This window comes from Canis aureus, chromosome X, assembly GCF_053574225.1.
Source record: "Canis aureus isolate CA01 chromosome X, VMU_Caureus_v.1.0, whole genome shotgun sequence".
Classification (NCBI taxonomy): Eukaryota; Metazoa; Chordata; class Mammalia; order Carnivora; family Canidae; genus Canis; species Canis aureus.
The window spans coordinates 118,636,295-118,652,496 of NC_135649.1; the positions used below are offsets into that span (position 1 = coordinate 118,636,295).

Genomic DNA, 16,202 nt, shown 5'->3' on the forward strand with positions numbered 1-16,202 from the left:
TCTCTGCCTGTGTCTCTGTCTCTCCCTCTGTCTCTCTCATTAATAAATAAATAAAATCTTTAAAATTTTTTTTTCTCACCCTCTTTCCCTGCCCCTCTCCCTACTCCTACATACACACACTTTCTCTTGAATAAATAAATCTTCAAAAAAAGATATTTTATGGGACATCTAATTTTCATAACATAAAGAGGCAGATTTTATATTGATTTATCATCATTATATATTAATGATGTTATAGTTGAGAAATTATTTGAGTTAAGTGGAATTTTGAAATGGCAAATATGGACAAAAGGAGAGACATGGTTTTAAAAATTTGACTAGAGGGGTGCATGGGTGTCAGTCAGTTGGACACCTGGCTCTTGGTTTTGGCTTAGGTCATGATCTCAGGGTCATGAGATTGATCCCCCCCCCGCCCCCATGAGACTCTGCACTCAGTGGGGAGTCTGCTTGAGGATTCACTCTCTGCCCCTCTCCCTACTCTCACCTTACCTTCTCTCTCTCAAATGAATAAATAAATATTTTAAAATAAATTTGACTAGAACCATTTCAACATTGTATGGAGGAGGCAAATTGATACCAAGAAGAAAGCTGCTCTTTTGTTTAAGAAAACATTGTAATTTTTCTTTTGGTCATAAGAACTAAGGCTCCTTGCCTAGATTGAAACGGGCATGTTAAAACAATGGGAAGTAAAAATGCTTGGCATACTAGAGCAACATGAATTTTCTGTTGTCTCCTTTTAATCCAGGGGCTTCAGGAATCCTGGGCTCAAAAAAGTGGGAGTGTCGAGAATGTAATTTCATAATAGTGGAGTTTGCTTTCTTTGCTGCTGAATCTTTAGCACCTAGACTTATGCCTGGTAAATCAGTAAGCTTCCATCCCATGTTTGTTGGATAAATGAAAGATCCTTATAAGAGTAAGGGCAGTCTCTAGGAGCATGGGTAGATTTTAACAAGGAGTTGTCTGCAAGAAGGGCTGATGGATTTTCTTTCTTTCTTTCTTTCTTTCTTTCTTTCTTCTTTCTTTCTCCTTCTTTCTTTCTTTCTTTCTGTATATTTGACACACAATGTTACATTAATATCAGGTGTACAACTTAGTGATTTAATAAGTTTACACATTATTCTGTGTTCACCACAAGTTTAGTTATTGTCTGTCCCGTTATGTTGCTGTTACAATGTCACTGTATTCTTTAAGCTCTGCTTTTCATTCTCTTGACTTCTCATTCCATAGCTGTAGGCCTGTGTTTCCTCCTGTTCACCCATTTGGCTCAATCCCCACCCGCCCTCCCCTCTGGCAACCATCAGTTGATTCTCTATATTTATAGTTCTCATTCTGTTTTTTGTTTACTCATTTTTTTTTTGGATTCCATTTATGAGTGGAGTCATATGGTATTTGTCTTTCTCAGTGTGACTTAATTCATTTAGCATAATACCCTCTAGTTCCATCCATATGTTGTCACAAGTGGCGGGATCTCATGCCATTTTATGATGGTATAATATTCCATTGTGTGTGTGTGTGTGTATGTGTATCACATTTTCCTTATCCATTTGTCTATTGATGGGCACTTATGTTACTTCCATGTCTTGGCTATTATAAATAATGCTGTTTTAATGTGTTTTTGTTTTCCCTGGGTAAATGCTCAGTAGTGGAATTATTGGATCATATGGAGTTTCTATTTTTCATTTTTTGAGGAAAAACTCCATACTGTTTTCAACAGTGGCTACACCAATTTACATTCCCAATAACAGTGCACAAGGATTCTTTTTTTCCATATCCTCACCAACACTTGTATCCTGTCTTCTGGATTTTAGCCATTCTAACAGATACGAGGTGTTATCTCATTGTGGTTTTGATTTGCATTTCCCTGAACATGAATGTCATTGAGTATCTTTTCATGTGTCTGTTCATGTATCATGTGTCCTAAGAGACATATGTAGGAAAACATTGCTTCTGTTGGTGTCAAAGAAATTACTGCTTATGTTCTCCTCTAGCATTTTTGTGGTTTTGGATCTCGTGTTTAGGTCTTTAATTCATTTTAAGTGTATTTTTGTGTATGGTGTTAAAAAAATAGTACATTTCATTATTTAGATGTAGCTGTCCAGTTTTTCCAGAACCATTTATTGAAAAGATTGTGTTTTATTTACTCTTTGTATATTCTTGCCTTCTTTGACAAAGATTAATTGACCATATAATTGTTCATTAATTTCTGGGCTCTGTATTCTGCTCCATTGATCTATATGCCTTTTTTTCTGCCACTACCATACTGTTTTGATTACAGCAGCTTTGTAGTAGATCTTGAAATCTAGAATTGTGATACCTCCAGCTTTGTTCATCTTTCTTAGGATTACTTTGATTATTTGGGGTCTTCTTGGATTTCATACAAATTTTAGTATTATTCTAGTTTTGTGAAAAACTTTTCTTTTTCGCCCTCTCTTCCCTTTTTATTCCCTTCTTCACATTTTACATATATATTGTCATATTTTACATATTTTATTCATATTTTCTTATGTCTAATTATGGCCAATTCTTTTCCACTTAAGAAGTCTTTTTAATATTTCTTGGAAGGCTAGTTTAGTGGAGATAAACTCGTTTAACTTTCATATGTCTGGAATCTCTTTATCTTTCCTTCAAATCTGAATGATAACCTTGCTGGGTGTAGTGTATTTCTGGTATGTTCTTCTGCATCCTCTGATCTACTGTTATTTCCCCCTAGCATGTTCTTTATTTCAGTTATTGTATTCCTCAGCTCTGGTTGGTTTGTTTCGGTACTTTCTGTCTCTTTTTTGTAAAGATCTTACTCAGTTTTTCCACTCTTTTCTTTAGCCTGGAGGACACCTTTACAATCATCTCTTTAAAGTCTTTACATTTAAATCTGGGAGCCCCATGTGGAGCTTGATCTCTTGACCCTGAGATCAAGACCTGAGGTGAAATCAAGGGTCTGATGCCAAACCAACTGAGTCACCCAGGCATCCCCTTAACAGGCATTTTCTTAAGACTATATCTTAACCCTCACTGCACTCCAAATTTCAACCACTTGATAGGAAATGAGTGGCAGTGGGGAGATAGTTGGTGAAGAAGAGAGCCTCAAAAACATCTCTTAAGTCCTATGCTGGTGGAAAAAGGCACTCACTATGCTGGGATATCTGGGTGCTTGCCCTGCACTGATTTTTTTTTTAATTTTAAGTTTTTATATTAATTCTAGTCCATTAACGTACAAGGTAATATTAGTTTCGGGTATACAATACAATGATTCAGCACTTCCATACATCACCTGATGCTCATCATACGTGCCCTCCTTAATCTCCATCACGTATGTCACTCATTCCCTGCCCACCTCCTGTCTGGTAGCCACCAGTTTGTTCTCTGTAATTAACAGTCTGTTTCTTAATTTCTCTGTTTTTGTCACTTTGCTGATTTGTTTTGTTTCTTAAAATCCACATATGAGTGAAGTAATTTGGTATTTGTCTTTTCTGACTCATCTCCCTTAGCATTATACTCTCTGGCTCCATCCATGTCATTGCAAATGGCAAGATTTCATTCTTCTTTATGGCTGAATAATATTCCAGTGTGTGTGTGTGTGTGTGTGTGTGTGTGTGTGTGTGTGTGTGTGTATGTATCACTTCCTCTATCCATTCAATAGTTGATGGATCTTTGGGCTCTTTTCATAATTTGGCCATTGTTAATAATGCTGCTATAAACATTGTGGTGCACTTATCTCTTTGAATTCGTGTTTTTGTATTCTTGCATAGAGTGATTGCTGGAGCATAGGGTAGACCTATTTTTAACTTTTTGAGGAGCCTTCCCACTGTTTTCCACAGTTAGCATTCCTACCAACAGTCCAAAAGGGTTACTTTTTCTCCACATCCTCACCTACACTTGTTTCTTGTGTTGTTGATTTTAGCCATTCTAATGGGTATGAAGGGATTTCTCATTGTGGTTTTGGTTTGCATTTCCTTGATGATGAGTGATGTTACACATCTTTTCATTTGTCTGTTGACCATCTGGATATCTTCTTTGGAGAAATGTCTGTTCATGTCTTATGCCCATTTTTAAATTGGATTTTTTGGTTTTTTTGGGTGTTGAATTGAATAACTTTTTTTTTTTTTTTTTAAGATTTTATCTATTTATTCATGAGAGACCCAGGCAGAGACACAGGCAGAGGGAGAAGCAGGTTTCCCATGGGGAGCCCAATGCAGTACTTGATCCCAGGTCTATAGGACCATGCCCCAAGCCAAAGGCAGACCTCCACCACTGAGCCACTCAGGCGTCCCAAATAAGTTTTTTATATATTTTGGATACTAACCCTTTATCAGATAAACTTTTTATTTTGATGAGGTCCCAATAATTTATTTTTGCCTCAGGAAACATGTGTAGAAAAAATTGCTATGGCCAATGTCAAAGAAGTTACTGACTATGTTCTCTTCTAGGATTTTTATGGTTTAAGATTTCACTTTTAGGTCTTCCCATTTGAATTTGTGTCTATGGTGTAACAAAGTGGTCCAGTTTCATTCTTTTGTATGTTATTGCCCAGTTTTCCCAACACCGTTTGTTGAAGAGCTTGTCTTTTTCCTATTCCTATTTTGTCAAAGAGTATTTTACCATATGAATGTGGGTTCATTTCTGGGTTCTCTATTCTGTTCCATAGGTTTGTGTGTCTGTTTTTGTGCTAGTACCATACTGTCTTAATCATTACAGTTTTGTAATATGACTTGAAGTCTGGAATTGTGATGTCTCCAGCTTTGCTTCTCTTTTTTAAGATTGCTTTGGTTATTTGGGGGTCTTTTTGTGGTTCTATATAAATTTTAGAATTACTTGTTCTAGTTCTATGAAAAATGATGTTGGTATTTTGATAGGGATTGCAGTAAATGTGTAGATTGCTTTGGTAGTATAGACATTTTAATAATACTTGTTCTTGGCTGGAGCCACCTCTGCCAGCAACATGTTCAAGGTAATTCGGAGGTCTGTGGGGCCAGCCAGCCTGAGTCTGCTCACCTTTAAAGTCTATGCGTCACCTAAAAGGGACTCACCTCACAAAACTTCTGTGAAGGTTAATGAGCTTTCACTCTACTCGGTTCCTGAGGGTCAATCTAAATATGTGGAGGAGCCAAGGACCCAGCTTGAAGAAAGCATTTCACATCTCCGACATTATTGCGAGCCATATACGAGTTGGTGTCAGGAAATGTACTCACAAATAAAGCCCAAGATGCAGAGCTTGGTTCAATGGGGGTTAGACAGCTATGAATATCTACAAAATGCACCTCCTGGATTTTTTCCAAGACTTGGTGTTATTGGTTTTGCTGGCATTGTTGGACTTCTTTTGGCTAGAGGGTCAAAAATAAAGAAGCTGGTGTATCCGCCTGGGTTCATGGGACTAGCTGCCTCTCTTTATTATCCACAAAAAGCCATCGTATTTGTCCAGTGGGGAGAAATTATATGACTGGGGTTTACGAGGATACATAGTCGTAGAAGATTTGTGGAAGGAGAACTTTCAAAAGTTATAGGTAAACATTGGAAACTCCATGCATTTTCTACAGAAAAATGGCAGAGAAGTCAGTACTGAATGTAGTAAATTGGCTTTCTTCTTCAGGAAAAACTATACCAGGCTTCTTTGTTATCTTGGGTGATACCATACTACCAGTGGACTAATCGGAAATCCTTTCACCTAGAGATAATGTCCAGCATTAGAACTCCTGGTTCTCGTGTTGCTATTTATGTACATAATTAAAATTCTGGATTAAGGGATCCCTGGGTGGCGCAGCGGTTTAGCGCCTGCCTTTGGCCCAGGGCGCGATCCTGGAGACCCGGGATCGAATCCCACGTCGGGCTCCCGGTGCATGGAGCCTGCTTCTCTCTCTGCCTGTGTCTCTGCCCCTCTCTCTCTCTCTCTCTGTGTGACTATCATAAATAAATTTTAAAAATTTTTTTTAAAAATTCTGAATTAAAAAAAAACAATACTTGTTCTTCCAGTCCATTAACATGAAATGTCTTTCCATGTCTTTCATCAGTGTCTTATAAAAGTTTCAGAGTACAGGTCTTTCACCTCTTTGGTTAGTTTATTCCTAGGTATTTTATTCTTTTTGGTAAAATTGTAAATGAGATTGTTTTCTAAAGTTTTCTTTCTTCTGCTTCATTATTGATGTGTAGAAATACAACAGATTTCTTTCTGTATGCTAATTTTGTATCCCACAACTGAATTTCTTTATCAATTCTAGCAATTTTTTCTTTGTGTGTGGAGTCTTTAGGGTTTTCTATATATAGTGTTATGTCATCTGCAAATAGTGAAAGTTTTACTTCTTCTTAATTGATTTGGATGCCTTCTATTTCTTTTTGTTTTCTCGTTGCTGTAGCTAAGACTTCTGGTACTATGTTGAATACAAGTGGTGAGAATAGACATCCTTGTCTTGTTCCTGATCTTAGGGGAAAGCGCTCTGTTTTTCACCTTAGAGTATGATGTTAGCTGTGGATTTTTCATAATTGGCCTTTATTATGTTGAGATATGTTCCCTCTAAACCTACTTTGTTGATAGTTTTTATCATGAATGAATATTGTACTTTGTCAAGTGCTTTTTCTGTGTCTTTTGAAATGATCATATGGTTCTTATCCTCTTATTGATGTGATATGTCTCATTGATTGACTTGCAAATATTGAACCACCTATGCAACCCTAGAATAAATCCCACTTGATGGTGGTGAATGATTTTTTTTAATGTATCGTTGAAGTCAATTTGCTATTTTGTTGAGGATTTTTGCATCTGTGTTCATCAGGGATATTAGCCTGCAGTTCTCTTTTGTTTGTAATAGATTTTTTGTCTGGTTTTAGTATCAGGTCATGTTGTCATCATAGGATGAATTTGGACATTTTCCTCCTTTTGTATTTTTTGGAATAAATTGAGAATAGGTATTAACTCTCCTTTAAATGTTTGATACAGTTTGCCTGTGACACCATCTGGTCTTGGACTTTTGTTTGCTGAGAGTTAGAGCTTTCTCAGTTTTATCAATTTTTTCATAGAACTAGTTCCTTGTTTTATTTATCTGTTCTATTGTTTTTTCCAGATTTTATTTATTTATTTGACAGAGAGAGAGAGAGAGAGAGAGAGAGCGCGCGTGCACAAGCAGGGGGAGCAGCAGGTAGAAGGAGAGGGAGAAGCAGACTCTCCACTGAGCAGGGAGCCTCATGTGGGGCTCAATCCCCGGACCCTGAGATCCTGACATGAGCTGAAAGAAGACAGTTAACCGACTGAACCACCCAGGCACCCCTGTTCTATTGTTTTTTTTTTTTTTTCCAGTTTCTATAGCATTTATTTCTTCTCTAATCTTTATTATTTCTTTCCTTCTTCCAGTTTTAGGTTTTGGTGGTGGTTGTTTTTCTAGCTCCTTTAGGTGTAAGGTCAGGTTGTTTACTTGAGATTTGGGGATTGTAATATCCTGAATATATCTGTTAAATCTATCTATTCAGTGTGTCATTCATAGCCGTTTTTCCTTGTTGATTTTCTGTTTAGATGATCTATCATCTAAAGATGCTGTAAGTGGGCTGCTAAAGTCCCCTAATGTTACTATTATTCTCACTGAGTTCCTTTATGTTTGTTACTGTTTTATGTATCTGGGGATCCCATTTTGGATGCATAAATATTTACAGTTGTTAAATCTTCTTGTTATTATACACTGTCCTTCTTTGTCTCTTGTTACAGTCTTTGTTTTAAAGTCTATTTTTTAAAAAGTTTTATTTATTCATGAGAGACAGAGAGAGAGACAGAGAGAGAGAGAGAGGCAGAGACACAGGCAGAGGGAGAAGCAGGCTCCATGCAAGGAGCCCAATGTGAGACTCGATCCTGGGACTCCAGGATCACACCCTGAGCCAAAGGCAGACACTTTAACCACTGAGCCACGCAGGAGTCCCTTAAGTTGATTTTGTCCAGTACAAGAATTCATACTTTGGCTTTCTTTTGATGTCCATATGCATGATAAATGTTTTTCCATCCCCTCACTTTCAATCTACATGTGTCATTAGGTCTAACACAGGTCTCTTATAGGCAGCATATAGATGGGTCTTGCTTTTCTATCCCTTTTGTCATGCTATGTCTTTTTTTTTTTTTTTTTTTTTTGAGAGGAAGGTGGAGGGTGGGTGAAGGAGAGAGAAAATCTTAAGCAGGCTCCACATAGAGCCTGACAGAGGGCTCAGTCTCACCACCTTCAGGTCATACACTTAACTGACTGAGCCACCCAGGTGCCCCTCATGCTGTCTTTTGATTGGAGTATTTAGTCCATAAGTAATTTTATATATATAGTCATTATTTGTTTTATGGTTGTCTCTGAAGATTTTCTCTGATCTTGTCTTTCTCTTTCATGTTTTGCTGATTTTCTTTAGTGATATATTTGGATTTCTTTCTCTTTATACTTTATGTATTTATTAGTGGTTTTGATATATAGTTACCACTAGGTTTGCATGTAAGATCTTCTACATATAGCAGTCTATATTAAGTTGAGTTGTTTAATCTTGAACCCATTCTTTATCCTTCTTCCAATGTTTTAGGTATATGTCATTATATTTTATATCATTTTATTTTGTGAGTCCCTTGATAGATTCTTTTACAGAAATATTCATTTTTATTGCTTTTGTGTTTCCTACCTTTATACTGTCACTTTTGTTCTCTCTTTTCTACTCAAACAGTCCCCTTTAATATATCTTGCAGGACTGGTTTAGTGGTCATGAACCTCTTTTACTTTTGTCTGGCAAACTTTTTTTTTTTTTTCCCCCCTGGAGAACTCTTTCTCTCTCCTTCTGTTCTGAATGATAGCTTTGCTGGGTAGAATATTATTGGTTGCAGTTTTTTTCATTTCAGCACTTCAAATATATCATGCTGCTCCCTTTTGGGTGGCAAAGTTTCTGTTGAAAAATCTGCTAGCATTATGGCATTTCTCTTGTAAGTTACTGTCTTCTTTTGTCTTGCTGCTTTAAGATTTATTTCTTTATCACTATATTTTATCATATTAATTACAATATGCCATGGAGTGGATCTGCTCTTGTTGACTTTGATGGGAGTTCTCTGTTTCCTGGATCTGGATGTCCAGAGGATTCTTCAGATTAGGGAAGTTGTCAGCTGTTATTTCTTCAAATACATTTTTGCCTCCCTTTCTCTTTCTGCTTCTTCTGGGACCCCTGTAATATGAACATTATTGTTTGATGGAGTTGCTGAGTTCTTCTCTAAGTCTATTCTTGTTTTACATAATTCTTTTTTCTCTGTTTCGTTCAGCTTGATTACTTTCCTTTACTCTGCCTTTTAGGTCACTAATTCATTCCTCTGCTTCTTCTGTCCTGCTGTTGATTCTATTAGGTGTGTTTCTCATTTTGTTTATTGTATCCTTTATGTTTGCTATGTGATTCCTTATCTTTGTGTTAGGGGTCTTACTCATGTCTTCCACTCTTTTCTCAAGTCCAGTGAATATCCATATGATAATTATTTTAAATTCTCTATCAGTTAATGTTATTTATATCTGTTTGGGTTATATCCCTGGCCATGGCCTTGTCCTATTCTTTCATTTAGGATAGATTTTTCTGTCTTCTCCTTTAGTCCAAGTCTCTGTGCCTATTTCTGTGTTGAAAAAGCCAGCTCCATCTCCTGTTCTTGAAGGTAATGGCCTTATGAAGAAGAGGTCCTGTAGTGTCCTGCTGTATAATGTCCCGTTCCCCAGGGCCTTCTGCTTCCTAAAGTATCTACGATGTGTGCTGTGTATGCTCTGCTGTTTTTTCCTGGTTGCTTTATCCCTCAGGCTAGTTATCTGCAGAGGTTGTCTTTGCCTGTTATGAGCAGTGTTTGGTTCCTGGGCTGAATGTGGCATGTTTTAAGTAGATGTGCTCTAGTCTGCTTATGACATGAGACCTGTTGCCATTGCCATAAGAATTGACTGTTTTTGCTGCAAAACTCTTGCATCAGAAGACAGAGTGTGAGCAGGGGTTTGGGCAAATGTTCTGGGGAAGGGGCACTGCTACACTGGAACTAAGGCAAGAGAGACTGGAATGGATGGTTCTACCAGAATGTGGATTGGTGGGACTGGTGTAAGCAAGTCAAGTAGTCAGTGTCCCCTCTGTGCTGATTCCTGCAGTTGGCCCTGTGCTTATCTTGAGGGGCAGGGGAGAGGGAAACGGTGCTGGCCAGTTTCTTTGTTCCCCGAGGAGTCTCTCCTGGAAAGCTGTCTCTCTGGAATGCATGTAAGACAAGTGAATAACCTCACTGTGTTCCCCAGGTGCTCTTCAGATCACTGTTTCCATGCTGTGTGTCCTTAGGCTGTTTGCCTGACTTCCCTCCAAGAGTAGCCCCTCTCTGAGCTCTTTCAGAGCCATGCACGCTGACTTTTTAAAACTCCAGGCTTTGGGGATCCCTGGGTAGCTCAGCGGTTTAGCACCTGCCTTCAGCCCAGGGCATGATCCCAGAGTCCCAGGATCGAGTTCCACGTTGGGCTCCCTGCATGGAGCCTGCTTCTTCCTCTACCTGTGTTTCTGCCTCTCTCTCTGTGTGTGTCTCTCATGAATAAATAAATAAAATCTGTTCAAAAAAATAAATAAAATAAAAATAAATAAAACTCCAGGCTTTAATTTAAGCTTTGCTACCTGCCAGAAGTCATAAAATTCAGCACCTCTCGATTTCCAAGCCAATTACTATGGGAAATCATTTTCCCCATGTGCTCCCTGTGTGTTAGTCTGTCTTTTGCTCTTCTCCGAAATGGTGGCTCCCTCCCTACTGCAGTGGCCACTGTCTGCTTCTCTCCATACTTCTTATATTCTTCGATGTGGCCTCTTCTCTACTTTTAGTTGTGGAGTTTGTTCTACCAGTCTTCAGGTCAACTTCTGGGGTATTTAGGATGATTTCATAGTTATCTAGTTGTGTTTGTGGGATGAGGTGAGTCTAGGATCCTTCAACCTCTCTGAAAAGGTCTTTAATTAACAAAATGACCTTAGGACAAATCAGCAGAAACTGCACACAGTGTCTAGAAGACTGGAGGATACTTGTTTTTAGGCAATCTCACTCAAAAGCTCTGGAAACCAGAGGTAGTTTTGCATGAAGCTGGATGATTGCATGAAGTGGTGGCCATTGTCTCATGCTCCAATCTCCTAGAAGGCTGGCTGCCAGAGAAACTGCACAGACTCCAGTGGGCTTTCATAGCACAGGCTGAAACTCACTGAACCAGCTTGTCTGCATGGTCTTGTCAGGCAGCAAGAGTCTGGGATTCATTGTTGCTGCATACATTGAGGCTTGATCTGTGTTCATAGGGTTTCCTCAGATTACGATGGCATTCCCTGAGATGGGAACTACTGAGTTTTGTTTTATGCTGGGTTGGTAGAAGAAGCTGATGATGTCAGTTACGTCTAAAGAATGATGTGGGCCAGCCAAGGCCTTTGTTATCCTATTTATAACTCTTCAGATGAAGGATTGCATAAATGCCATCATTATCTGAGGCTCTGGTGGGATGGAAAGTGAACAATAACCTTCAGTTTGGTCTTCCTGACAGCCTTATATTCTATGCTGTGGGGGTGGGTTAAACATAATGATGCACAATGAATGACTTTGTTAATATAAGAGATATTTTCTAAGCACATCTGAAGAAGATGAGATGTGCAAGTGTTTGGCATTTTAATCAGATTATATGTCAGATTTTGTTCCTTAAGCAATCAATCAAGTAGAAGAAGAAAGAAAGTAAAACAAAATCCAGCTTTTGTTAGATTGAAAGACAATAAAATGACAGCAAAGATCTAGAAATATACCAGCAATAGCAAAACACAGCTAGACAATTCTATAGCTGCAAGCTGCACATTAGTAGTCTGTAGTGAAGGACATAATATTATGCATAAGAGAGAAAAAATTATGTGCTTTTATGTTAATTCAATTCAGGAGACAATAGTATTTTCCTAAAAGGCAGAGAGTGAGGATAAACTGGCACACAGTTGGAAAAATTGACAAGCACATTCATTCAATGACACTGCAGTTTTGTTCTTTGTAAGCAAGCACTGCTTTAGTTGCTATATTCCACAAAATCTGATATGTTTTCTTTTCCTTAATGTTTACTTCAAAATATTTTATAGCTTCCCTTATCATTTCCCCTTTGGCCTTTTGATTATTTAAAAGAGTGCTGCTGGATTTGAAAATATTATCTTGTGACTGATTTCTATTTTGATTCTGTTCTGGTCTGAGAACATGCTGTATGATTCTAGTTGCTTAACAGTTGTTTTATGGACCAGTATATGGTCAGACCTGGAAAATGTTCCAAATGTCCTTGAAAAGAATGTGTATTATTCAGTTACGGTTTATATATACATCTTCTATAAATGTCAATTCAGTAAACTTGGTTTATAATGTTGTTCAGTGTTTGTCTTAACTGAGAAAAATGTAGACTGTTTAGTCAGTCTTCAGAGGTAATGTCAAATGATGAATAGGGATAATTGGACAATTTTCCAGGCAAACAAAAACATCTGCTTCTTCGATACAGCTAAACTAAACACAAATTTTTATTACTGAGGATAGGAATATTTGATACAGATCATCTAAATTGACTATAAATTAGTAAAACTTCCAACTTACTTTTTCTGTTCTTGTGAGATAGTGATTTTATTCTTTATGGTAAAAAATGTCTATTCTAAGGACACCCAGTACTGGTACTTAAATATCTATATTTGTGAAAAAGGAAAACAAGGGAAAATATGTACATAAAAATATATTCTGCAGTTCATACAGAGGTAGCTTACAGCTCTCTTAACAAGCTGCTTCTGGGCTATGTGAAATATGACCCAATTTCAATACTCTAACATAACATATTTTGCTAGTTTTCTGTTGTATACTTAAATACATTAATTAGACATACTGTTAAAGGTGACCCAATACTGCTGAAACATATGTTATATGACAATCCATAATTTTGCCTCCATCTTCTCAGAGTAAAAAAATGTTTTAGTTGAATTTTAAATCTCGACCAGATACATTTTTTAAATGTGCCTGCCTTTTTTGTTCAACTGCACAGAATCACTGTGCTCTGATGCAATGCTAGAAATATGCAAATAGTTTGAAACTTATGACTCTACTATATAACTTTACAACATATAATTTGGCATCTTTTTTTTTTCCCCAAAAGTACTAGTTTTCTGTTGTAATAGCAAGTAGACTGTTAATGACAGGGAGGCTTTGCTTAAGAATGTCCATTAAGTGTATGTATTGTGTCTCATCCATAATGAAAACAGTTTATGTTGAAACTTGTTAAGTATGGTGGGCTATTCTTTATCTTTGAGCTACACAGATTGTTCTGGAGTCACAAGAAATCCTACTGCATGGGGGTGCCTGAGTGGCCAGTTGGTTAAGCATCTGCCTTTAGGTCAGGTTATGATCTCAGGGTCCTGGGATGGAGCCACACATTGGCTAAGCAGGGAGGTTGCTTCTCCTTCTGCCCTCTGCTGCTGCTCCCCTTGCTTGTCTCTCTCTCTCAATCTCTCTCTTGCAAATAAGTAAATAAAACCTTAAAAAAAAAAATCCTGCATGAAAAGAATTGAATATATTTTGAGTCCCAAAGAATGGGCAGCTGCTTTTGAACACTTGTCTCTGCATGCGGTTAGAAATGCATTTGTTATCTGAAGGATAATGTAGCTCCAAGGCAGTTGTATGGCTCAGAAGTCCAGTCTCTGCTATTTATCAAATACTAGTGGCATTTCTCAATGACAGAAACCCATTCATACTGGACAGATTTCTAATCGATTGGGACACACCATGCATGCTTATCAGAGCCCAGCATGATTTTTTTTAAATGTTTTACTTAAATTCAACTTAATTAACATACACTCTATTACTAGTTCAGAGGTAGAATTCGGGGATTCATCAGTTGCTTACAACACCCAGTGCTTATTACATCAAATTCCCTCCTTAATGCCCATCCCCCAGTTACCCCATCCTCCCAACCTTGTCCCCTCCAGCAACCTTCAGTTTGTTTCCTAGAGTTAAGAGTCCCTTGTGGTTTGCCTCCCTCTCTATTTTCATCTTATTTTTTTCCTTCCTTTCCCCTGTGTTTATCTGTTTTGTTTCTTAAATTCCACATAGAGTGAAATCATATGGTATTTGTCTTTCTCTGACTGACATATTTCACTTAGCATAATACTCTCTAATTCCACGTCATTGCAGTTGGCAAGATTTTATTCTTTTTGATGGCTGAGTAATATTCCATTATATAGATCTACCACATCTCCTTTATCTATTCATCTGTCAGTGGACTTCTGGGCTCTTTCCATATTATGGCTGTTGTGGACATTGCTGCTATAAACATTGGGGTGCAGGTGGCCCTTCAAATCACTGTGTTTGTATCCTTTGGGTAAATAACTAGTAGTATAATTGCTGGGTCATCAAGTAGCTCTATTTTTAACTTTTTGAGGAACATCAATACTGTTTCCCAGAGTGGCTGTACCAGCTTGCATTGTCTTCTTTGGAGAAATGTTTGTTCTTGTCTTCTGCCCATTTCTTGACTGGATTTTTTTTTGGGGGGGGGGGTGTTGAGTTCAATAAGTTCTTTTATAGATTTTGGATACTAGCCTCTTTCCTGATAAGATAGTTGCAAAAATCTTCTCCCATTCCATAGGTTGCCTTTTAGTTCTGTTGACTGTTTATTGTGCAAAAGCTTTTTATCTTGATGAAGTCCCAATAGTTCTTTTTTGCTTTTGTTTCTCTTGCCTTTGGAGATGTATATAGTGAGAAGTTGCTGTGGCCAAGGTCAAAGAGGTTGCTAGCATTTTGATAGATTTGTGTTCTAGCATTTTGATAGATTTGTGTCTGACATTTAGGTCTTTAATCCATTTTGAGTTTATTTTTGTTTATGGTATAAGAAAGTGGTCCAGGGACGTCTGAGTGGGTCAGTGATTGAGCGCCTGCCTTCAGCTCAGGGCGTGATCCTGGAGATCCGGGATCGAATCCCACATCAGGCTCCCTGCATGGAGCCTGCTTCTCCCTCTGCCTGTGTCTCTGTCTCTCTCTGTCTCTCAGGAATAAATAAATAAAATCTTAAAAAAAAAAAGGTCCATTTTCATTCTTCTGCATGTGACTGTCCAATTTTCCCAACACTATTTACTTAAGAGACTATTTTCCATTGGATATTCTTTTCTACTTTGTCAAAAATTAGTTGACCATAGAAGTTGAGGGTCCATTTCTGAGTTCTGTGTTCTGTTTTATTGATCTATGTGTCTATTTATGTGGCAGTACCATACAGTCTTGATGATTATAGCTTTGTAATACACCTTAAAGTCCAGAATTTTGACCAAAGAAAATTGGTCAATTGACCAAAGCCTCCAGCTTTGGTTTTCCTTTACAATATCCCTTTGGCAATTTGGCCAACCCTAGCATGTTTAATGCCTTGGAAATAACCACATTGTTCTCACTATTTAAACTTTATACATAAACACTAAATAGTTGCTCAAACCAAAAATGGTTTTTACACTAAAATCAAATGTGACACATTATATGGCAGTGAATTGTAATTAAGCTTGGTGGTTTCCCCCAGGGAACTTCTGGAGTAGTCTTTTATTGTCTTGATGATTGGAGGATTACAGTACATCTGATGGAGGTGGGAGTAGCATCCAGCAAACACACTAAATGATGCAGCATGATCATCCAGATGGCATTTGATATACAGATAAGTAAAAAAGAAAACTTTATAATTGTCTGAAGCTAGAATTACACAATTTTGCATGTAAAGCAAATTTTTTCACCCTATTTTAGTATACGTTGGATTTTTCCAGATTGTAATTCTTAACGTAATTTGGGGGTAGACTGTACGTTGTTTTAACTCATAATGTTACAAAGAGCATTTCACCATTTTAGCATTTGGACAATAGCAATGCCACTGTGGTGATTGAGTTGCCATTTATTTATATTGTTTCATATAAGTTCTATTACTTTGAAGTCACACAGAAAGAGGTTTTTCTGACTTTTGAATTCCATTCTCTGTAGTAACCTGCAATTGTGCAGGGTGAAAAGCACAACAGAAACTCCATTCGAGTTAACAGAGAGTTGTGAATACATCCTGAGATTCAATAAAGACGTTAACTAATTTAAAATACACATACCAGGGTTGTCTACATATAATTTAGAAAGGAACTGGCCTCTATTATGCAAATTATAAACCTATTTCTGTGTTTTGAGAAAAAAAGCAAGAAAAAAACTAATAGATCTGAATTGCCTACTTACG

The 16,202-nt window shown here is 37.5% G+C and overlaps 1 long non-coding RNA gene and 1 pseudogene across 3 annotated transcripts in view; both read left to right on the forward strand.

Annotated features, from left to right (window-relative positions):
* Window positions 1–16,202, forward strand: part of LOC144308088 (uncharacterized) — a 478,315-nt gene that overhangs the window by 282,205 nt on the left and 179,908 nt on the right. The gene's annotated exons all lie outside the window — the stretch shown is intronic.
* On the forward strand, window positions 4,922–5,708 carry LOC144307648 (MICOS complex subunit MIC26 pseudogene; annotated as a pseudogene).